Source organism: Podarcis melisellensis, assembly GCF_964234715.1.
Source record: "Podarcis melisellensis genome assembly, chromosome: 1".
Classification (NCBI taxonomy): Eukaryota; Metazoa; Chordata; class Lepidosauria; order Squamata; family Lacertidae; genus Podarcis; species Podarcis melisellensis.
The window spans coordinates 96,144,563-96,169,494 of NC_138528.1; the positions used below are offsets into that span (position 1 = coordinate 96,144,563).

The following is a 24,932-nucleotide window of genomic DNA, read 5'->3' on the forward strand; positions in this document are numbered from 1 at the left end:
CCAATTAGATTTTGCCAAATCATTGTAAAAGGGATGTTAATAATGGATGTCCGCAGGTGTCATCCCAAATCATTATGCTGCCTGAGAGGGACAAGATGATGACCATTCTTTGTCCAATGCACAAATGCTGAATGTACTGGCAACTGACTCTTACTTCCACACATGAGGTGGCAGGGCAGGAGAAGCAGCCCAGGAGAGACCATGTGGCAACAGGGCAGAATAGTGGGGAACTCAAGAGGAACAGCTGCTGCTTCCCCTTAGCCAGGCCAGACTTTATGAAGGCCGTTATTATGAAACCTTCAGGGCACAGATACACATCATCATCTAAAGAACGGCCCCAGAAGACTATTATGTTCAGAGCCTAAAATTATTCAACTGTACCAATGTATCTATGCTTTCTGGCTCTGTGCATGGTGATTCTGACTGCAGCAACATGTCCATCTGGGTTTCAAATCTTGGGAAACCTCTGGGGATTATAACTAAGGAGTGATCTCACAACAAGGCACAGAACGTTTTTGTTTGTTTGTTATTGTTGCTTTATGTCAAGAGGACATGCTGAAGAAATAGGTGGATTCAGAAACATTTGCTTTCAGGGGGCACAGGAATGTATTCACATGTTGAGAAATTTAAGGTTGGTTTTTCAAAGTAAGCCTGTGGCGTTTCTGTAGGCCATTTGATCATTCCTCTATTTTGAATCCATTGTTCATTAAAAATATGCTACTAGCCTCAAGATGCCTCACCTCTACTTCCTCTTTTATCAAGCAGTTTTACTTTAAAAAAAGATCAGGCTGCTCCACATTTATTTAGGTTGGAGTTTTCAAATGAATTCAAGGTACCTGCATTCCTAGACCTTAGCTCCTTTTAAAAGATTGGGCTGTTCTTCATTTATCCAGGTTGGTGTTTTCAAATGACTTCATGCCATCCACATTCCTAAGCCTCAGCTCCCAGACTTCACAGTATTACCAGGGATGAGAAACATTCATAAAGCCCTTCAGATGTTGTTATGCTTCAGCTCTCATCAGCCTCAGCCAACATGACCAGTGGTCATGGATGACAGTAGCTGTACTGCATCATCTTCTGAAGGTTCACACATTCTTCATCCCTAGGAGAAAGGAAGAATCAGCCATGATCCAGTCAGCCACAGACTGGCATCATTCTGCCCAATTGCTGAATAAGAATAAAAATAACAGGGTTATTGTGAGGGTAATGTGGTGCAGGTCCCACAAGATATGATCAATTTTTAGCTTTCCCCCTCATGTCCCTTTAGTGATCTAAAACAAAAAGGATCCAAACAGTTACAAAATATATATCAAATGATCATTTATATTAAACCAAAAGTCAAACAATGAGCACTCCATCTTCCCTCTTTTTTCTTCATGGGAATAATGCTTGCCAAAATCTTCACCGTGTGAAATTTTATTTATTACAATTGTGTATTTATATGTGTATGTGCTAGCCTTCTGCTTGACAATAGGCTTCCATGGTATAAAAATAAGATAAAATTAAAACACAATAAATGTAAGCAATGCTTATTAGAGGAGATGCTAAAGTGCCCCACCAAAGCATGAGATATGCAAACAGCAAATGAATTCAATGATAATAACACAACAGAAATTAGAAAGAAGACCCTACCCAATGTACAACCGGTATCAGGTTTCAACGAGAGAAGCATACCCAGTCTATGAATTCCCCACTAACCATAGTTAAATAGGAAAGGTGACAACACTGCTTTAGTCTCAAACCTGAAGCGATGACCTCAAAGGGATTAACCCTTTGGAGGTGGCCTGCCAGTTCTAGGCAAATGAGAAATGGCACTTGAGAAGTGTGCTTCTACCAGGATGCTTCTAATAGCACTGGATTATCCCATCTCTAGTTCATAGGTTTTCTCCTTGCCTGCAGAGCTAAACACCACACCATCTCTTTCTGTGTTGATTAACAAAGGCATTAGGAGTGAGGACAGGAAATGACGATATAAAATGAGCTCCCCCTGCCCTTAGAAGTTGCTATTGCTATTCTTTAACAAGTCTGCATCAGCCATGGAGGAAATAGTTCCCTCTACTAGAAGTGGACTATTTAGATACTAAGGTCAACTAGCACTGGATATTTGCAGTCTTCTGGGTTCTCTTTGTCCAGATAGCTGGACAGTCTGAAGCTCCCTGCTCTTCCCGGTAACAGTGGCCCTGGTGATTGATGAAAGGGAGATGAAATTATGTAAAATGTCGTTACAAATTAAACTGATGTGAACATGCCCAAAGTGGCACAAGAATGCCATCATTTCTGCTGGAAGTTGTGTAGATAGCTGATTCTGCCCCAAAGATTCAGCAGATCTCTGGCGATTAGGATATGACATATTTAGTAAGCTTCCCTAAGCTTCTCCTTTTAAACACTGCCTCTGCTAACATAATTTCACTACTGAGAATGTTCAAGTCTGCTTTACATGCTTTTTTTTAAAAAGGTAATGTTCATAGATTGCATGCTGGAAACTTTATTTATACATTTTTTTGCTATACTTACCTTGGATTTTATTTTATTATTACTTTTAAATTAAAGAACAAGAACTTGTCACTAATCTGTTTTGAATAAATTGTATACATCCTGGTATTAAAGGTACTGCAGGGGATCAAAATACCATTCCCATATTGAACATATCAGAGGAAGAAAAAAAATGTCACTTTTTCTTTTGAAACCTACAAACCTAGAGAAAAATCAAACAAAATAGATGTTAGGTCTTTGATCTCTTTCCATGCTTAGAATCACAGGAGAATGGTCCTTTCGTTTTGTCTTGAAATTATTCACCCACTGTAACTTCAAGGCAAAGGAATGCTCAAGAGTTTCCATAACTTATCATGGCTACCTAATTAGAAAAAAATAACCTCTCTTGCACAAGATTTTTAGATGATGCCTCTAACATCACAAAGAGGCAACATCATAGCCTGCAATCCTTGCTATTGACTTTTGCCAGACCTAACGTTGCTATAGAGCGGCTAGCTCCATCGTTTGTGTGTATGTGGTGTGTGAACCTCGGATGAAATCTGCTAAGTAATGATTTACTGTGCTTTCAGCATATGCCTGTGTTATTGAAACAAATTGAAGAAGCAGAGACATGTAATTTATTTGTTGGAGCCAACTGAGTAAATAGGGAAGTGTCTCAATCGAATGAGTGATGCTTAGGTGTAACTAGCATTGTATTTAAAAATCTAATATTTACCCCCTTGTGACACCTCCTTACCTCAAATACATGATTATAGATCATACTAAGTGTCTTCTCCCATTTACTAGGACAGGAATAAATAATATTGCTTACCATATCAGGATCTTATGTTTGTTTGTTTTTTTAATAAAAAATTAGAATGGTCGGCATGCAGCATTACTATTAATGTTGTCTTTTTTTGTCTACCTTTCCTTCCAGAGAACTGGTCCTGTGCCTCATGAAAAGGGAACAGGGATGGAAGGAGAGAGGCAATGTTGGGTAGGAAAGAGAGAGGGGGGAGCAGTGAGGATTCACCCCACCCTCAATGTTCATGCCCCCATTCTTGAATTTTGAAATAAATCTCTCCTGTTTACATACCTCCCTGTGCCTCCCAGAAAATTCAAGATTTTTAAAAAACAAATAAAAAATTGTAAGTACAGTAGTACCTCTGGTTACGTACTTAATTCGTTCTGGAGGTCTGTTCTTAACCTGAAACTGTTCTTAACCTGAAGCACCACTTTAGCTAATGGGGCCTCCCGCTGCCGCTGCGCTGCCAGAGCACGATTTCTGTTCTCATCCTGAAGCAAAGTTCTTAACCATAGGTACTATTTCTGGGTTAGCGGAGTCTGTAACCTGAAGCATATGTAACCTGAAACGTATGTAACCCGAGGTACCACTGTAGTGTAAATATTTGCCAGGTGAACTTTTCTTTCCATTATTCATTCCAAAGCATCTGTTGGAGCATATTGTCATTAACTGCTGGTTTGTTTGCTTCCTTCCTCATACTTATATCCCACCCTTCTTCCTAATGAGAGCACGGAGTGGTTTACAATGCAGTATAACAAATTGTACAATAAAAAATAACAGCATTAACTCAACATCATAGCAAACTATAGAAAGTAGTAGTGTCAGCAAGAAGGTTAGTTACATTCCATTTCACCTTTTGCTTAAATAAAGCCAATGTGTAGGTCAACCAAATTATTTGGGGATCCCAGAATCAGCCCTCCCCCCAAGAACATCCTGCCTCATGCTGTCACCCACCCAGCTAAAGCTAAGGTTAGATTAAGAAGTAGGGCGTCCCCAGCAGGTCTTAAAAAACAGACTAGGCAGTAGTTGTTCATACACACACACACACACACACACACACACGAGAAAAGAAGGGATGGGCCTTTTTAGGGAGGGAATTCTTCAAAGACCTTTCTTGTAGCCATCAGCTTTGCAGAATAAAGGCACACATTTGTTATCATTTCAATATACTGTTCACTTTCATTATAAAACATTTTGGTACTCATTTGTTAAAACCATATTTCTTTCATTATTCATTCATTAGTCATGCACCTATCATCATTTTCATTGTATGTTTTCTTACCTTAACTTTTTTTTTGGGGGGGGGACCATTCTGAGCGGCAGGGGAACTGATACTAGTGGGCATTCCTATTGGCTACCATCTTACATTCCCAGAATGTTCCTAGACATTGCATTCTTCCTGGGCATGAGTGAAAGGGAAACAGTGGCTTCACCCACCGAAAAGGGGAACTTGGATTAGTGTGCATCCTTTTTGTGCCTCAAATGGCCCCCAAACGATACAACTTTCTTGGAAAATTAAATGGCTGCCAACATCAGCCCCATTGCTGCCACCAGGGAGCACCAGGTTAGACCTACCCTTCCAAAATGGGTATGAACAGGCGTGAAATGTGAGCAATGTATGCTTTCATTACTCATGGCATTCTCTTCAGAATGAATGAAAACGGAACCCAATGCCCCCTTTCAGTTAATATTTTCAAACATTGCAAAATGAAGGCACGCTTCTGAGGCAGAATGCAGCTGCTTTTGAATATATTAATACATAGGGCAGTTTATGTGGGCAAAAGCTCTCCTTATACATTCTGCCTAGCATTCAGCAAATGTTAATTCTAAATACATGTGGAGGGGCAGCTGTAGCAGAAGCCATTTTAATGATTTTCATGACACAGAAAGGTACCTCACGGTTTCATTTGGTGGCCTTCATTCCTTTCTGACAGCTTCTTTAAACCTTATGAATTTTCTCGACATCCTCCAGCTTCCTTGCTCTCTTCCCTCACTATATCAGTTAATGCCCAAAAGATTGCTCAGCAATGATCAATCATGAGCCTCAAAAGAGAAGATTTCTGCCATGTTGACTACTGCCAGTCAAACTTCTAAGCCAGTCATATAACAAAAGGTTAGCCAAATACAGTGCATTTTGCTGGAAGAATGAGCAAACAGGCTGCTGATCACGACAGCTTTGTATATTAGCCTCCTACTGTGAACCAGGGAGGCAAGATTATATTAAATGAATATGTAATCCCAAGCATTATATACAGATTAAAAGTGACTTTAGCTTGGATGTCAGAACGATGATGGATGGAAGTTCCTTGCATATGCATTTCCCAAGTAAACTCTATTAAAACAGCAAGCCTTTGTGGAATTGAATCTGCTAGTTTTGAAAGAGACAAAATCAATAATTCTGGCAAACCTGACAAATTTTCTTGCCTCCCCCCACACCCTGACTTTGGTAGGCCGGTAATGGGTCTGCAAAAGTCTGACTTGAAAAAACATGCTAGTCTCTGTTGAGGTAATCAATTAAAGCTGCAATCCTTTACTCTCCTGGGAGTAAGCCCTACTGAGCATACTGGGTCTTACATCTGACTAAGATGAGAGGGCTACCTATGGCTACTAGCCATGATGGCTATACTTTGCCTACACAGGAATGCTTCTGAATGCTTCTGTTGCTAGAAACCTCAGGAGAGGAGATGGCTCTTGTGCTCAAATCCTGCTTGTGGGTTTCCCATAGGCATGTAGCTGAGAACAGGATGCTGGACTAAATGGGCTATTGGTCTGACCAGCAGGCTCTTCATATGTTTTTATGAGTAAACAAGCTTAAGCTTTCACTGCAAATATATTTTCCTTTGCTAAGATAAAGCCACTTCCGCCCTGCAGAGGAGGTGGGATTGCGGGCGTCACAGCCCCACCACGCGTGCAGTGGCTGGAATCCCCAACCACTTCACCCGCTGGCCAGCCAATCTGCTGGCTCTGGGGGCGTGGCCTATTTAACGCAGGTGCGGCTGGAGATCTCCCTCTTTTCCCACCTATCAGCTGTTCCTGTTTCCCACCTCCCTGCCCTTTAAGGTTTTCGTTCCTTGACCTTGCTATGGACCTTGGTTGGTCGCTGTTGAGGGGCCTGGTAGGAATTTTTCCACTTGGCAAATTGGCACCAGCCACTTAGTTTTAGCCTACCTCATAGCAAATCATCACAACTTTCTTGGTATTGGTGGTTAGGCATTGGTATTGGTATTGTTTTGTAGATGGAAGAGGGGAGGAAGCGCCATCACCTGCCCCGCATATTGAAGGGTAGTCCAATAAAGGATTCCGGGGTGTGTGGCCCTGTCTGAAGCCTATGGAGGTGAGGGCCTAAGGCACGCCTCGAGCAGTGACCCCGGGGGAGTTCCTAGTTGATGTGCATCAGCAGGACTCCCCCTACTGGTGGTTAACCCTTCCCGGACTTCAAGCGGACGGGCTGGAGCCGTATATAGTCGGTTAGGACCAATGCCTAAGCCAATACCACTCATCACCTGTAACCAATAAAGTTGTGGTCTTATTTAGCCCATTAACCTTAATAATTGTGTCATGTGTCTTTATTTCCACCGGGGGGACAGGAACTCACCACACAATGCATGGGGTACAGGTATTATACTGGTATTTTTTATTTTGCTTTCCATTTCCCCATCTGAAAAGCTTGTGGCCAGGAAACCATTGTTTCTTAAAAAAAAATAATTGACTCATAAATTACGCTAAAATAAAACTGTGCAAACTTAAATGCATACTAAACAGAGTGATCCTGTCGTGTCCAAGAGATACCCTGCTGGGTGGGAGAGATTTTTCCTCCAACCCCAGGGAGGCTCCCACTGTTTATCAATAAAAGCAATTGGGAGCACAGACAGTTATTGTAATGAACACCAGGCTTTCTGCCCTAGTAATTGCTAGAGCTGGCCATGTTCTTGTATCTCATGTGCTTTGTGGAAAGGGAGCTAGGACTCATATGGAGCCAGGACTCCCAATGGCTTTTGGTGATATATAATGGGAGCATACCTGGGTTTGGAGGACAATCTATTCCATCCAACAGGATAACTCATAGAGCAGGCTGGAGACAAACTTAAGAAAATTCCAGCGCAGCTTCCTTCAGTAGCAAGTATTGTTGCAATGATTGTACTGTTTTTCCAAGGTAGACATCATCATCGTTGTCATTGTCATAATCATAATTATAAATTAGATTTATAGCCCACCTTTCCCCCATCACCTGATGTGTACAAGTCAGAATGCTGCTTTGCCTGTTTTTTTGTTTGCCTTAATGGAATCTGGAAAGTTCAGGTTCTAGCAAGCAAAGCAAGACAAGGTCAAGTAGTGGAAGTTAAAATCCAGCTTTTAGTAAGGCAAAGCAAAATAATGTTCTGATTTGAACATACTCAGGTGGCAGCATTTTGAACAATTCTGAGTGAGCAACTTGCCCTGTAAATGTTAGAGATAAACTGAGGGCTTTTTTTTTATTAAAAAAGTAATTTATTTCAGCCCATCCTTTCCACAACTCTACTGCCTGAGGATAAGTGTTACTTGGCTTTCTTGGGCTTCGCACCTGGCATGTGGGGGCCATGCAATTCCTCCTGAGTTAGGCTGAGTAAGGATCCTGGATTCAGCTCTGCAGGCTCCTTCCCTCCAGCCTCAGCATCAGGAGACTGGTCCAGTTCCCCAAGCTCAAGCCAGCTTCACCTTTGACATCAAGGCCTGCATTATGACAAGCAGTGGTCAAGTTCCAGTAGCTAAGTGCCTTGCATCTCCATCTGAAAATATCTTAGATAGCAAAATGAACTCTGCCTGCATACATACCATACATTTAAAGCACACTGCTTCCCTCAAAGAACCCTAGGAACTGTAGCTTACCCCTCACAGAGCTACAGTTCCCAGTGCCCTTAACAAATGACAGTTCTCAGGATTCTTGGTGGGGAGGTTGCATACTTTAAATGTATAGTGTGTACACAGCCTCTATCTGGCTCCTTGGCGAATTGCTGCTAGCGCAGAGGTAGGCAATGTGGTGCCTTTCAGATGTTTCAGACAACAATCCCCATCCGCCCTAGGCAGCGTGGCCAATGGTCAAGGATGATGGGAGCTGTAGTCCACAGTCACCACAATGGCTATGTCTGTGCTGGACAATACTGGGCTGACAGTTGAGGACAGCTTGATGTGTTTATTTGCATGTAATATGAAATTCAGCCCATGTATGTACAGAACTGAAAATGCTCAAATGATGCCATCTGACTGTGAAAATGCATAGTCTTCCCCCCAGCAAAAAAGAAGAAGAAGAGAGATTTGCTTAGGTAGTACCACAGAATCAGCTTGATTTCCAATAGATGTATGACAAGAGAGAATATGAGATTATGGCAAGTTTGATATATGAGAAGTGTTCTGTTTGAAAGTAGGATGCTACTCTGAAAATAAAGGGGGAAATAGTGGTACTGAAGCAAAGGAGCTGGAAAAATAAATTGAATGGCCATTAGAAATCATTTTTCACATCTTACTTACAAAGCTGAAATAATTAGCGCTTTGTGGGTTATCTGTCCCTTATAGTTTGGGTTATTTATTTATTTATTTATTTTTAACAGATGACAGGTAATTTGACAGCTCGTGTAGGAAGGTGTAATTTTTTTTTCTCCCCTGACACATTCAAACTGCTAGTTATCTGCAAAGAAACACACAAAGGACCTATTTTTATACACTTGGCTCAGAAGCTCTCCATAATAAGAGTTCTTGTTTTGTACTCCTGTGAGGGATTGGTCTGAAGGGGAAACATGCTGCAAAGTCTGTGAGTCCACAGGAGGACATTTGGCAAAGCTTGTCCATCAGATTCATAACCCGGTGAGTCATCCAGGCCTAAGAAACCACTTTAGCTCTAGTGGTCCAAAGGGAATCACCAAAACAGAGAGCCTAAAGCAAGTGGGGAGTGCTTTGAAGATTGCTTATCTGTTTCTTTTTAAAAAAGAAGTGGTACATGACGCCACCTGCCCAGTTCATCCAGGAGTGTTCTAGTGTTCTTAGTACCCAGTACCAGAGGCTACCACCTTCCCAGACCCTCCAAGTGTCCCTATTTTCTACGGACAGTCCTGGATTTACAGAAGCCATCCCAGTTGATCCCAGATGTCTCCCTTTCTTTAGAACGTTCCTGTTTTCACTGGAGAAATGTTGCAGGGTGTGGAGTTATGTGACCCCCAAATCAAGGAGATAAGTAACTTTGCAACCTTTATAAGACATATGTACACTTTTATTATGTTTTCATATATGTTGGAAGCCACCTACAGTGGCTGGGGTAACCCAGTCAGATGGGTGGGGGAAAATCATCATCATCATTGAACAGGACAACCCTATTTTAATTGGAGAAATGTTGAAGGGCAAGCCTCCCTTTGATCCACCCAGAGCCAAATGGGTCCTTGTGTATCATTGCTTCAGGAAAATGATACAGTACAGTGCCAGTGGGTGAGGTGGTTCTCAGGTGGCCACAGCATTGTGACTGATGTTGGAGGACCCTTCCCAATGTTTCCTTTAGGTGCTAGGAAGTAGCAGTGGAGCTGAGTGCTGCAGGGTGGCCGAGCTGGTACCCTTCAGGGATGATGGGAATTGTAGTCCTCCAACAACTGGAGGGGACCAAGTTGGATGCCGGCCTGTGTAAGTGGTTGAGGATTGGACGGTTACTTTGGAATGAGCACAGGTTATTCATGTCTTCTCTCTCCTCTATCTCACTTCTATGGTAGCTATGACAGCAGTCTCTTTCTTAAGCCAGGAATGGAGATTGGACAGAAGTTGGAAGCCAGTGTCTGCAGAAGGTCACTTTGACCTCTTGCTCTGAAGGCATGTACAGCCAGTATGCAATCTGGTTCAGTGACTCTGCGTTGCCATGAATATAAAATATGATAACTAGATGTGGCCTGAACAACTTGGAGAAATGATATGGTACAAATGTATGTGCATTTTGTTTAAAAGACATCCGTTCAGGTCCATTGTTTCCTCTTCCCCATTCTTCCCATTCCAGAACAGACCTCACTCATTGAATGGATGAAGTACAAGCAGGACAAAGGGTCACGGAGGAGGCACCTGTTGTGGTATATAAAACTGAATCGACCCTTTGGGCTCCCACAATATTTTTCTCTAGAGATGCAGCAACTCAAAATCATAGTTCTAACAAGAGACCTCAAAGGTCAGTAAGTCCAACTCCTGTTGACCTCATAACCTGATTCCTCATATAAGCTTTCACATCACTTGATGGACTTCCAACAAGTTGTGGCATTAAGCTTAATTAAATTAGAACGGGAGCCATTAAAGCCATGAACACATTTAAGGTTGTAGACCTATTGAAATTCATGGACCTAAATTAGTCATCGGTGTTAATTTCAATGGGTCTACTCTGAGTGGGACCAGCACTGGATAGTACCTTTATGTTCCTTGGCCTCATATTGTATTTTCGCTCTTTTTGATGTGTACTTCTCTGTGCTTTTTATTATTATTAAGGACTAAAAAAATAAATAATGCACCATAATTTATTAAAAAATAATCACTTAATGAGAAAGCATATCTTTTTATTACTATATGCCTCAAAATAGGGAATAGCTGGAAGTACTGCCAAAGTGCAAATCACTATTATGTATGTTCCCGCTGCCAGTTTTGGAAGCTTTTCCATTATGAATGAGCTAAGTAGCAATTACTGGAGGAATTACGAGGGAGCAGCTTTTTAAAAATTAAGAGCCTTGCCCTGCTCCTGTTGAAATGAATGGCCAGGCTCACTTTGACTAAATTGGCTGGATGATGCAACATATATTCATTTATGATAATGATATGTAAACATAAAGGCAATCTTTCAGCTGGAGAGTTATTGAACATGGACTGCTATTGCAACTACTTTCAGGAGTCTAATATAAAAGGAACCGGCTGTAAAAAAACTACACACACATGCACACAAAGACCCTGGCATTTTTTGGTCCAATATTTGTCACCACTAACCCCCTATTAAGTATTTTATGCCTACACATATTTCCCCCCTCTTGTGTGCCTGCACATTTTCCTTTCTGTACTGTAATATCCCAAGCAGAGCTGAAAGCATTAATTGAGAATAATGAAGAACTCAAAAATTAATTATAGATTACAAAACCGGATCTTAATATGATTGTAAGCGGAGCTGTCACCCATGAAAATGCATGGTGATCATTCCATTATTGTTAAAATCTATGTAACTCATGTCATGGCAACAATTCACCATAGGTAATTTTTCCTCAACTGCTGTGTTACTGGTTTTTTTAAAAATAAAAAATGCTATTAATTAAATATCCAAAGAAATTATCTGTATTTAGTAACTACAGTAGTAATTTAAATGAGTTCACTATTCAAACAAAAGCACAACACTTCAATCAACTAGACATATACTGACTTGGAAATAAGTCCCTTTTAAATCAGTGGGCCTTATTGCCATGCCAATATGCTAAGGACTGGGGTGTAAAAGGTAAGGAACCCTGATATTAAATTAAATCAAATATGTAAGTGTGCAGTACAGTAGTGTTCATTTCTAAACAGCAATCTCCCCTTCCCTTTTCAGAGTAAAATTGGGGGGGGGGACATTTCAAAACAGTGGAGAATTTCAAAAGGAAGCCAGTCATCTAAATAACAGTAATCTAAATAACAGTGTATGACAGTCTGCTTGTGATGGGCAGGGAGAACATTCTGACTGTTAAAAATATTCCTTTCCTTGGTTTCTTTGGCAAGAGACGGGTGGAGATAAGAAAACACACTTGTGTGATGTTTTCTGTATTGGCCCCTTCTCTCCGGGAGACAATGTATTTGTGGAACCATGAACAAATGGATCGCTGCGCCAGGCTTAGTTCCTGCTGTGTACCTTAGCTGGGTGCATCATCTGGTATCACGGACTCCGAAAGACATGGTTCTTTCTTGCTGAAAAGAGGCGCATTTCACAAAAGGAGAGCCAGCTTTGCTTCATGTCAACGTGTTTCCTATTCTTTCTCCAGCTGATTTAGGGTTCAGTTTTACGTGATTGTATTCCAATGGGGGAATGCAATGAGTTGAACAAATTGTTCCCAGCTCCTGTGTACACTGTAGACCTTGCTTAGACAAAGGTCAGCAGTTACTCTATTGAAGAAAACTGACTGATCAGCATTTAATGCGGCAAGTAAAAACAAAGGAAGCTTGGGGATTTGTGTGTCATAACTCAGCACTGGGTGAGTAAGCAACATTTGCAGTTCATAACGGCCTCAAGCTCAGTTGCTTCCCTGCCCCTCTCCAATGTTTTATGTCCCAGACACTGCAGAAGGCCTAGAACAAACCCTCAGGGTGTCGGGAAGATGGTAGTGGGTTCTTTGGGGGAGATTCATATACCCTCCTGTGGATTTATTTTTGATTCAGATTTGTCATGGCCAATGGCTAGTACAATAAAGTTATTTGGATCTTGGAATACCCTCCAGAATTTTCCCAATGAAAATAGGGATGTCCTCCATACCCTCCAGCATTCCTCCAGTGAAAATAGGGACGTTCTGAGGAAAAGCATTCCAGAATCAAATCAGAAACCAGGGCGGCTTCTGTAAATCCATGACTGTCCCTGGAAAACAGGGGGAACATGAAGGGTCTGGAGTCAGATGCATGTTATGGGAGTTCCCTGCTTCACAATTCACCAGACATACTGGGTGAAAGGGTAAATTGGAAAAAGGAAAGCTAAGATGATGATGAATGGGAGAAATCAACAATAAGAAGTTAGGGTTCCTTTCCTTACACGCAGGCACACCGACACTCTTGGAGGAACAATAAAAACACCTGATCCTGATACTGCGGAAGCATCCAGACAGTGTGTATTTGTCATCTCTGTTCACCTCTTCCATCCATTTATTTGTTTGCCTTTTTTCTCTCCCCACTGTCCAGTTATTTCTTCATTGGGGTCCAATTTATGAGAAAATAAACTTTCCCCTCCATAATTATGTTTGATGATTTATAGATTAAGAACCAGTATTTGAAAAAGAGTTACACAAGAGCTTATATCCACAACTGCTTTCCCTTGAGTCCAGCATAACTGTTCTGGTTGCAATATGGCAACATCCTTATGAATGTCTACGTGAGGGGAGAATTAATGTCATAGACCGATGAATTCAGAAGTCTATGCGGTGTGCATTGAGTTGTAATCATGGGCCCAAAATAAGAGGCTAACGCCTAGCTGTCTCAATAGGAAGCAAAGAAGCTTATTTAAGTCTTGTGAAGATTAGTGAAGAATATTTTGTATGCTAGTAGACAAGTAATTATGAGGAAGTGGGGGAATGTAACCTGCCTATTACTGTCAGGCTGAGTAACAATGATGCTTAGCTTAGCTGCCAGAAAGTGGATTGCATCCAGAGAATGTTTGATCGCGTTTTGTTATCTTTTATGTCCCAGTGATGCAATTTTTACTGATTCCTGTTATTCATCCTGTGTAGAAATATATAAACAGATCAAAGATGGATTTTAAAGCAATACTGTTAAGCAGATGAGTTTATTTCCTTGTTTGTTATTTATGTTTTTTTCATATATACTGCAGGAAGGGAGGGGGAAAAGAAAAGGGTGGACTAAGAAAACCAAGGAGGAATTGCTCTTTTTGATCATCCTGTGTCAGTATCACACAGGAGCACGTTTCTACAATGTTTAAGAATTCTTTGCTCATTGGTCCTTCTAGTTCTTGACTTTATGTGAATAGCTAGACAGGGAAGGTCAAATGTGGTTTCCAAGGCTGTAAAATGAGAAAGCTGCCATCACACTGCAGTTCACACAGTCACCCATAGCAACTCCAAGGTGACGACAAAACAGGCAGATGAGAAATCAAGCAGTGCAGGTGGCAGGTGGCAGGTGGCCCAGTGGCCCAGGGAGGCTATTTAATGGAGGTTGGGAGGTACAACAGAGAGCAGTTTGGCTTACCTCTCTCTGAAGCACCTGACACTCCTTTAAAAGGGGTTGTGGGTTGAGGTGAGTGGTGAGGGAAGAGGTAAGCTGAGAGGGAAGGAAGGTTAGGTAAGCTGAGACAGAAGGTTTGGACAAGATGTAAAGGGATGGGTGAGGTGTAAAGAGAGCAGGGGTTGATCAGGCATGGGGAAGGTATGTGGGGTCAGTAAGCAGAGCAAGCATATGTGCCCCTAACACACTCAATTTGGGAATTTCACTGGGAGTGTAGGAGCCACATCCCAGTCCTTAAGAGCTTTCCCATGCTAAGAAATATGCACAGAGCTGCCCCCCCCCATTCTGTAAAGTGAATGCACAAGCATTAAAGCACACGTGAAGATCTCAGATTGAATGACAAGGATTTGTTGTTCTCATCATAAAACTGACCCAGGTAATTCTCAAGCGCTACCTCACCAGGCCTGCTGAGCCCTGAGGCCCATCTGCACTATACATTTATAGCAGTATCACAGCACTTTGTACAGCCATGGGTTCCCCCAAAGAATCTTGGGAACTGTAGTTTCTTAAGTGTGCTGAGGGTTGTTGGGAGACCTTCATTTCCTTTTCAGAACTATAATTCCCAGAGTTCCCTAGGAAGACGGATTTACTGTTAAAAGATTCTGAGAATAGTTACTCTGTGAGGGCACAATTCTCAGCACTCTTAACAAACTACTGTTTCCAGGATTCTTTGGGAGAAGCCATGACTTTTCAAAGTGGTATGATGATGCTTTAAATGTATACTGCAGATGGAGCCTGAATCTTGAGTGGAACCAACGAAGGAATAATCTTCTAATAATGTACAGTTGTACCTTGGAAGTTGAATGGAATCCGTTCCAGAAATCTGTTCGACTTCCAAAATGTTTGAAGCCACTGCAGCAAATCAGAAGCCTAGGAAGCCCCATTGGACATTTGGGTTCCAAAAGAACATTCACAAACCGGAACAATCACTTCTGGGTTTGCGGCGTTCGGGAACCAAAACGTCCGTGTTCCAGGGCCTTCGGGATCCAAGGTACAACTGTATTGTGACAAAGCATGAAGACTAGCAATATATTACAAGTTTGTCTCCTATGACTGAGCACTCAGTCAACATTACAAGGCCTTTCTAGCCATGGTAGACATAAGTCGGCTGGGTATTAATAGAGATGGGTCACTGCTGACTGGATATCTGTGTAAGTCAGCTACCTGGGCTAGAAAGTAGATCTCATTCTTGACTGAAAAGACTTGAGGGATGGAAATATGTGGGTGTTTCTTTTTTTTATTCCCTGTAGCAATTTACATCTCCAAGAGAAATGTCCTCCTCTGCTCTCTTTTACAGATTTTTATCTCTAGCAATTTAAATCTCCTAGAGAAATGTCCACTTCCTCTGCTCTCTTCTAGGCTAGGACTTGGGCAGTCCCCCATAGATGCATGCAAAAGTTCCCAGACACAATTTCTCGCACCTCAAGGTAGGATTGGGAAACTCTTTAATCTACAATCCTGGCTGAACAGCCTCTGCTAGTCAGTAGCTAGATGAGCCAATAGTCTTACCTGGTATAAGAAAACTTCCTGTATTCCTGTGACCCATCAAGGAATAACTGTACTGCACTGTAAAAAATGAAGAAGTGGGCATAATAGCACTGATCTACTGTTATGTTTTGGAAAGTCCATTGTCCATCTGTTCTCTATGTGACCAAATGCCTATTGAGATATCATCACCAAACTTGGCATGATGGTTCCTGAGATAGAGGAGCTGGTTTTCATCTGTGTTTGGATACCATTGGGCACCATTTTGAGTCAAGATGTTGATCCAAACTATTCCAAACTGCACTGATTTGGACACTTCAGATGGTATCGTCACACAATTTAGCGTGGTTGTTCCTGAGATTGAGAAAGATATTTTAATCTATAATCTGGAGACTATTGGGTGCCATTTTCAATCATGATGGCAGGCCAAAATATTCCAAACTGCACCGATTGGGATGCCTCTGGAGATATCATCATCCAGTTCCTGATATGAAGGAACAGGCTTTGGTTTAGACACTGTCAGCTGCCATTTTGAATCATGATGGGGTACCAAACTATTCCAAACTGCACTGATTTGGACACCTCTGAAGCTATCATCAGATAATTTTTTTTGCCTAAATAATCCTGTTTCAAAGGTATTGAAACAATAAGAAGCATTCCTCTTTTGAAGTAAACCACACTGTGTTCAGTGAGATATACACAAAGGAAATGTGCACAGTGGGATGGGGCACCTGTGCCATTGTACTACAACTATTATAATACTGTACATGAGCCTTGATTATGTTGGCTGGGGTTGATGGGAGTTGGAGTTCAATGTCCTTCAGGGGGCCACAGGTTCCCCAACCCTGGTGTCTAGCACTGCAACCTAAGTCAGTTTTACAACTTCTCATTCTGTTTTGTTCAGCCTGAAGCACAAAGTGCTTCCACTACATATCCAGTTAGCTTTTCAACAAGTACCATCCACTTCATCACTGCTAGAGAAGATTAAAAGCAGGTCATTTATTTCTCACATCTATACTTTTCTCCTCCTAGCAAAGTGAAAAGGCATGCATTTGAGCACAGACATCCTCAGAACCACATTGTTGCCTTTAAAAATTGAATATTTAGAGCATTTAACAAACCTGTGAGCTATCTGATAAATTCTATTGATCGACACACCAAAATTTATTTAGCCTGCTAAACGAGAAATATATCAAATGTGCATAAAATGTGATAGGAACATAGGCTAGGAAATTGTGGTCATGCAATATTTTTTTAAAGCAACCTGTGATTTACTTCAATTTCAGTATGATTTTATTTCTTCCTTGTCAAAAAGGTCAGGCTCATTTCTGTATCTCCCAGTGGTAAATACAGTTAATGTGCTGAGACTGCAATGCATCCAGCATGGAGGTCATTTAATGGTGACATAAATTATTTTACTAGCTTTTCCTTCAAGTGGGCTATGAATCCATGTAGTATAAATGAATATCAGAGCTGTGATGCTATTTCATCCTGCCAAGCAGGCTGAACTTTAGTGTTTCTTCTCTCAGTTGGGATGCTGCAGAGTGACAAAGATGATAAGCACTTTTGGTGGAGACAGTGGGATATTGCTATTTTTTCCCTTCATCCTATTTTTTTAAACTGACCTTCCATACTGTATATTGAATTCTAGTATGCAAATGGATATTTTTTTTAAAAAAAGTACTTACTTTCTTTTAAGCAGGAAAAAGTTTGCAATTGAATGATTTTTTTAAAAAGTAACACTTTATTTTAAGCACGATAAGGTTTGCAATTTGTATGGGTGTCAAATTTCCATTTTTTAAAAAAAATAAATCTTTAGATTTTCAAACGTAACATAATCAAAAAGTAAAATATTGACATACCAAACTATCATATATTAACGGCCTCAGTAACACGTATCACACATCTAAATTAACTTCAAGGGGGGAACTTTAAAACAGTTTTTAAATATAGCTGTGTTAGAAACTTTTCCATATGCTACCACAAAGGCCTAATCTGAAATGGGTCACCATTTAACAAGACTTATGAAAGCTTCTTTCAGTTCAGTTGAGCTGTAAGGTCCAAGTGGCTCTGCAAGATACCATGGGTGTTCAGGGGGCGGTGGATGTTGGTCTTTGTCTTTTCTGCTGGTTTCACTTAAGTGCCCACACGTAATAGAGATTTCACTGAGTGTAGGAACAAGGGACAGAAAGGTCACCTTCTGGAGGAGTTCTTCTGAACAGTTGGTAATAAGGGTTGAGCAGTTTGGGGATAGGAGCATGACAGGCTGCTGTGCTTGAGACTAAATAGAACTCTCAAAAGTACCTTGTAGTTTGGGATGTCATGCTTGTGACAGTTATTAATAGGGATGGAAGTTGTAAGATAGCTATTTAAAAATCTACGTTCTAACCCAGGGTGACTGCTTTTAGGAGCTCTGAGGCTGGATCATGAGTGACATAATTTGTACTCTATTGGAGGAGATGTCAGTAATGAGCTTGGTTTTCTAACACACCATGTTAAATAATCTTTCTTGTATGGGCATATCAGTGCTGTTTTTGTTTACCTCCATTTAGTTTTTGGTTTTTTAGAGCGTCCCTTGCTGGGATTCTTGCTTCCTATGTTTATTGCTGTTTTATTATGATGGTGGTTTGATGCATTTTGTGGTTTTGTATTGGGTTGTTTGGTATTTTATGGTGCCTTGAATTCTCAAAAAAAAAAGCAAAAAAAAAAGCAGGATATGAGGTTTTTTTAAAAAAACGTTGGCCCTAATATAGGTGTCAATCACAGAAAAATCAAAGGGTGATTCAAGCTACTTCATAGGTACCAACCAGCACCCATAGTGATCTCCCTATTTGCTATAGATGGGTGTTGGTTGGCACCCATGGATCATTTACAACGTATCTGCTTGGAAAGAGAGGACCAGGTGAACTAATTATTTGTCCTGATCCCTAACAATTTATATATTCAGGAGGCATTGACCCAAACAAGATGGTGGAAGCATGCTCAGAACTACCCAAGATGGTTTCATGCTTTTGATTATGTGGTTGAGGTTTCTGGTAAATAGGAATAACTGGGGGGGGGGGAGGGCAGAATTCCATCCCTCTCATCTGCTGCACAAATTAAAGCCACATGCTATGGCCACACAGCAAGGTTTGTTACACTCGTCCCTCCTTGCCCCTTACGTATGAATCTGACATGCACCATGTTCACCCTGTAGCCTTCCCAAACCATAGGAATTATTGCAAATCCTATTTAAATTCCCTCACCTGCCCAGACAAAATGCTATTTGGGCCAAATTAAAGAACATCCCTCTGGTCACAAAGATGACACCAAACAGTGTGGAGCACAGGTGAAAAAGAGGAGACCCAGGGCCAATGAGGAGCTCTCCTCCAAATTCCTACTCAGCCCCCCTCCAAAAGGGTGAATAGCAATGCCCACCCTGCAAAGGGTGGGATGGCGGGTGCCAACCAAAGGAAAGTGGGGGCAGGGCAGAGCTGGCTTAAGTAGCCTGCTCTCTGCCTCTTCCCTATTGGACAATGCAGGCCATGCGTTTGTCTCCCCCAGCCAAACCATCTCTCCTGTTCTTCCAGCACCATTATACCAACTCCTGCCACACTATCAGTTGTCAGTGGGAGAGTGGTATAAAGAAAGGGATCTACAGGTAACTCTTTGGCAATCTCTTCAAGGGTTACTCACTTGGTATCAATTGTGTGAAACAAATATTTTCTTTTTTAAAAAATCGTGATTATTGTACACAAATAGCTGTTCCAGAGGGCTGTTCCAGCAGTGTTCTGCTTATGGCTTTAACAAGTAATGCATTGGACCCCCAAAACAGCATGTTTACTGAATCTCTGTTCAGAAAAAGATCACCTCTTAGGAAGCATTATATCTTCAGCTGAATTATTACAAATGTAATTTGATGCAATTATACTTTCAAATTATACTATATACCCCCATTGTGTTTGCTTTGTATATTTACATGAACTAGGCTAAGGATGAGTTTATTATTGGGTTTCAGAACAGTAATTATAACGTAGTTATTTCATCCAACTTCTAATGAAGCTTACAGTCAGGCACAGCCGATGGAACATTAACACCAGAGTGCAAACACTCCTTAAAGCAATCCACAGGAAAGGATCAATCAGTGTAAAAAGTCACAGCCTTCGCGCAGTATCGCTGTGCTCTGATAGTCTCTAAAAATGAATTCTTAAGGATCATTTAACAAGGACTGTTTATCACTTAATATACAGTAACCATTCTGAATACACAATCATGGCAGTTAAAAAGACGGTGGAAGAAAGTTGCATTTTAATTATTATTTTTACCTTTTTACCACTATAGAGTGGTAGTGAACAGAGAACCAGGGTGAAATTACCCTGGGGCCCTCCAGATGGGTGTTTTATTACAGGTGTCTGCTCCTTGACACCCTAATGGTGCATTAGTGATGGATTTCTTCTGCTTTAGTTTGTTCTATGATGCTTTCCCAATGCTACCAAATTGGTGGCACTCAGGCATGGGGTTTGTTGCATTAGTTTTTCTGGTTATATTGCTAGTACTTCTGTCTGGACTTGGAACATTCCAAGTGTTTCTGAACTACAATTTCCATTAGCCCCAGCATAGCAAATAGTGAAAAATAATAGGAAGCAGATTCCAGCAATATCTGGAGGGTATCCGGGTGGCTACCCCTGCATTATAGCCTGCCTATCCAACACCTAGAGCTACAGACAGACACAAAAAACTAAATTAGTTTCTCTGCAATCTCCTTTTCCTCCTTTAGCACACCTTTCCTTTCAGTCCCTTGTCATCTAAAGGTTCAACCTACTTCCTAGTCAGTTTTCTGCTTCTGGTTTATTTAAATACTTTTTGTTATTATTGTAATTGGTCTTAATGCTTTTAGCAATATGTTCCTTGTCTTGAATTACCCCCCTCACTGATCCCTCATTGTCCACTTGCATTTCTTTCGTCCACTTGCATTTCTTTCGTGTTCCTTTTTGTCCTCCACATTTGGACAAGATTTCCATTTTCCGAAAAAAGCCTTCTTGCCTCCAGATGCTTCCTTGATTCTGCTCCTTAATGACATCCTGTTAGACCTTTCTGCTCTGTTGTATCTGTTCTCTTTTTCTGTTGTGGTTTTAATAAGCCCTAAGCATTCTGGTGAGATTTGACCCTCCTGACTTTTCCGGGAGTATGTCCTACTGAATTCAGTGGGACACCACACCTCTGAGTAGACATACTAGAATGGTGCTCTTAAATCTGTGTTAGAATATGGAAGAAACACTGAAGCAGCTTCAAAACAAATGGAAGCAGTAACAATTGGTGGCAAGTATCTATTATTTGCCATTTCTGACCAGAAAGCATTGCTGTGTCTGTCATGGGTGTAGCCAGGATTTTTGTGGGGGGCATGCCTTTTATTGTGGGGCCAGAACCTCAGTCAGCTTTGTATTTATTTATTTATTGGGGGGCAGCTGTCCCTCCCTGCCTCCCTTGGCTACACCCATGGTGTCAGTGGTGGGAAACCTGTGGCCTTCCAGATGTTATTGGACCTCAACTCCCATAATGTCTGACCATTGGCCATGCTAGCTAGGGCTGGGTTTTTTTTTGATTCCAACAACATTGGGGGGCAGCACAGGTTTTCCACTGCTACACTATTTGCTTCAGATAGCATGTATATATTACCTGTATATACTTTGAAAGGAATGCCTCATTGCTTTGCCTATCACAACCTAAGCAGAAACTCTTTTAGCACGCTCTTATTGAAGACATTAAGCTGTGGGGCATCTCCATACTTGATTAAATGGGGAGACAGAAATGGCCATTTCACTTTGCTGGTAAATTGTTTTGTCCAGCTTTGACACAATAATTTGCTTAATTTCTTAATGCGCTTCTACAGTTCAGACTGCGCTCCCAGCTTTTAAGTGCCATCATTAAATTCTCATTTCAAATCAATGTACTAGTTGCACATTGCTGGGCAAACAAAGTATTTAAAGAGTTTTCCCCATAATGCAAAGTAATTGGTGGATCCTCAGCAAGGCCCATGAAGTTGCAGTTGTCTTTGCCAGTAGAAGGCCAGCAAAAGGAGGGGGAGTCTAGAAAAGACTCATTTGCTGCCAGTATCACAGTGTTTGGCCTGGACGTCAGCTGCCCTTTACAGAAAGAGCCTGAATAAAGCAGCAGCACAAAACACAGCTGACAAGGCCCAGCAGCTGAACAAATGGACAAGTATGTACGGTAATTTAGCTCAGCCTTCCTTTTGGGGTGGGTGTGCTTAATTAATGAGGGTGGTACAAAAGGGTGGTAATGAGTAATGAGTGCTGAGTGTCTGTGAGGTCAGTTAAAGATCATTTTTGTGCACACAATGGCTTCATTTTCGACTAAATCTTTCAGCCTATGATAAAAGAGCTTACCTTGAGAGAGTTCAAGGAATTGAAAGCAGAACAGGGTTTTTTTGGGGAGGGGAGGGGTATTCAAAAACATAAGAAAAGAAAAGAGGGGGGATTGATACCAAATGGGACAATGAAAAGATACAAAGCAAAGAGAGATAATCTGTTGGGTGCTTGTGAAGAGCAAATGGGAAAGTATGGTGACGTGAGATACAAAATTATACAATAAACACCTGGTCTTCAATAGATGAGCCATATTCCACAACTGAATCACATTGTAATGTAAAGTCATACCATTCATACCAACCTTTTTTGTCTCTCTGTTTACAGATTTTTAAGAGAAGGGAAGTTAAAAGTAGTTCTCAGGATTAAATTTTTTTAAGACTACCACAATAAAAACATCAAGTTAAAGGAGTGAGCATAATAAAAATGTTTTGAAATTTTTGCTCCCTATTTTTCTTGATTTGTTATTTTCTTTCTTATAATTATTGTCTATGTCCCCCCCCCTTTGTCAGAGATGTCGTTGTTTTGAAGGGACCAAGGCAAACTCATAGAATTGTAGAAATGTAGAGTTGGGAGTGACCTGAAGGGTCATCTGGCCCAACCCCCTGCAATGCGGGAATCTAAACTAAAGCATCCATGTCAGATGGCCATCCAGCCTCAGAGATGGCCATCCAAATGGTCTCAGAGCTGCAAAAAGGAAACCAGGTTCCAGACTGACCTCATCACTTCATATTATTATTGTGCACAAAATACCCAACAAAGGGAGGCTATTTTAGTTCCCTGCTGTGGTGAATGTTTCCATCTGGTTAGGTATTCATGTGCACTCATTTTCAGTCAGAGCACGTGATAAGGATAGACTCCACTCAAGATCTGAAACAAGGTTTGCCACATGAAGACAGCAATATAGTCGCTGTTATGGTTATTCTGGCCATTTTTGGACTACACTTCCCATCATTCCTGATCATTGGCAGTGATGACTGGGACTGATAGGTGCTGTAAATCAATAGCACCTGGAGGGGCACAGATTCCCTACCCCTGTGTTATGAAATCACACTGTTTATGTAATGGAATATTAAAGATCGCAGCTGCATAAGCATTTTTCTATGCTGGGAAGAAAGGTGAGAGCAGCATAATAATTCAAAGCAATTCCAATTCATTTCAAATGCAACATGCAAGTAACCGTGATTTGTTCACGCTGGACCATTGTGCTCAACAAGGTGTCATAGACCTCTGCTGAATATTCACGGGAATTAAGTTTTTTGACCACTAGAGGGCTTCCATATTTTTATTTAAAGCAATAGAAACACAACATGGGGCATAAGTGTAAATCTATAAGATGACTGTATGCAGACATACAGGATCTACATTATCGAAGAAATATATATTTCAGTGACTAACATAGCAGAACTTTTAAATTCTTGCAGCAAAACATTTTTGCTTCTGCCTTCATCAGTTGCTCTGATTAAAATGTTGCTGTTTCCAAGGTGGCAGTTACGGTGTGTGTGTGTGTGTGTGTGTGTGTGTGTGTGTGTGTGCAACATTCTCTCTATCATTATGTTGCCAGTTTCTTGCAAATGAAACAGCAGCTATAAACATCTAATATGTGAATCCTAATGGGAAAGCTAGCAAAAAATCAGAACAAAGTTGTCAGAGCAAATAGTTTACAAAATTTAACATTGTACATGAAATTTAAATAGCAATACATAGGATAGTATGTATCATCAAGTCTCAGTAGCATATCATCAAGTCTCAGGAGTTCCACAGGTCTGGGTATAAATTACTCAGGTTTGAATAGAAATTCATCTCTTGCTTTGGATGCATGGCATTTTAGCTTTGTTCCACCCTTCATCATTGCAGACATTTATTTCATTTTTTAAGACCTGGATCTGACAGAAGATCATGATTGCAATAAAAATCTAGGCTGAGTTTCAAATTGGTAAGAGGCAGCACACTTCATACTACACAGTGTAGAAGTCCTGAAATATAGATAGCTTCTTATCTTCCACATGCCCCAAGCTCAGTCCACAACAGCCATAGTGTGCTTACAGCCTAAATGTGTTTAATTTGCTCAAATTGAAGGTTGGGAGAGAGAGAGAGAGAGAGAGAGAGAGGGGGGAGATTATAGTGCCATTCTAACGGATATGATGCTAACTGAAGGTCTGGGATGTGGGAGTATAAGAAGTTAATTGGTAGCTCTTAACATAAGCTCTTGCTTATTAGACCCCCACCTGATCTATACATAAGGGAAAGGGCATCTGAGGTTTAATTGGGTGAAAGGAGAAGGAATGTGCAAGGACATCTTATGTTTGGTTCTGAATGCTTGATTACAGCCTGTCTTAAAAGATTTAAGAAGAACTGCATCCCAGTGGATTTTGTTGGCTTCCTAGCTTTGTGTATCTCCATTTTCTTTTTAATGGACCTAAAGGGGTTTAATAACTTGATCTCATAAAATTCTGGGGGTGGCTGAAGATTGTTTAGCTGGGCAGGTACAGAAGCTGACCTGGCTGCTACATATTACATCAGAACTGGTGATGGGACATGACCTCTTCAGAACTTGTGGGCAGGAGGCTAGCTCATGCGATCTCACAGCAGACACTACTCTATCTTTACTACTGCTTCTGACATCACAGAATTTGCGGCCTGAGGCAGCTGCCTCATTCTGCCTAAACGGTGGGGCTGGACTTGACAAAACTGATGTCCTGAGGAAGCTGTCCTGCTTCACGTATGTTACTATTATTGTTTGATGTGAGAGGAAAACCATATTGCAGATGCCTTTGGTCCATGCTAGAATTACAGAATACTTTGCTATGATATTTCAGGGACAGAATGGATCTTGCAAATGCTCTGTTGAGCAAAGTGCT

The 24,932-nt window shown here is 41.1% G+C and overlaps 1 protein-coding gene across 7 annotated transcripts in view; it reads left to right on the forward strand.

Moving 5' to 3' along the window:
* Window positions 1-24,932, forward strand: part of THSD7B (thrombospondin type 1 domain containing 7B) — a 528,234-nt gene that overhangs the window by 79,684 nt on the left and 423,618 nt on the right. For 3 of the 7 annotated variants that reach the window (XM_081928481.1, XM_081928483.1, XM_081928484.1), the window contains exons 1-2: window positions 14,170-14,236; window positions 15,584-15,651. The exons of 2 other annotated variants lie outside the window; for them this stretch is intronic. The gene's annotated coding sequence lies outside the window, so the exon portion shown is untranslated. Of the gene's footprint in view, window positions 1-14,162; window positions 14,237-15,521; window positions 15,652-24,932 lie in introns of those variants that run through there. 2 more of the 7 variants (XM_081928485.1, XM_081928482.1) reach the window with 2 other exon arrangements.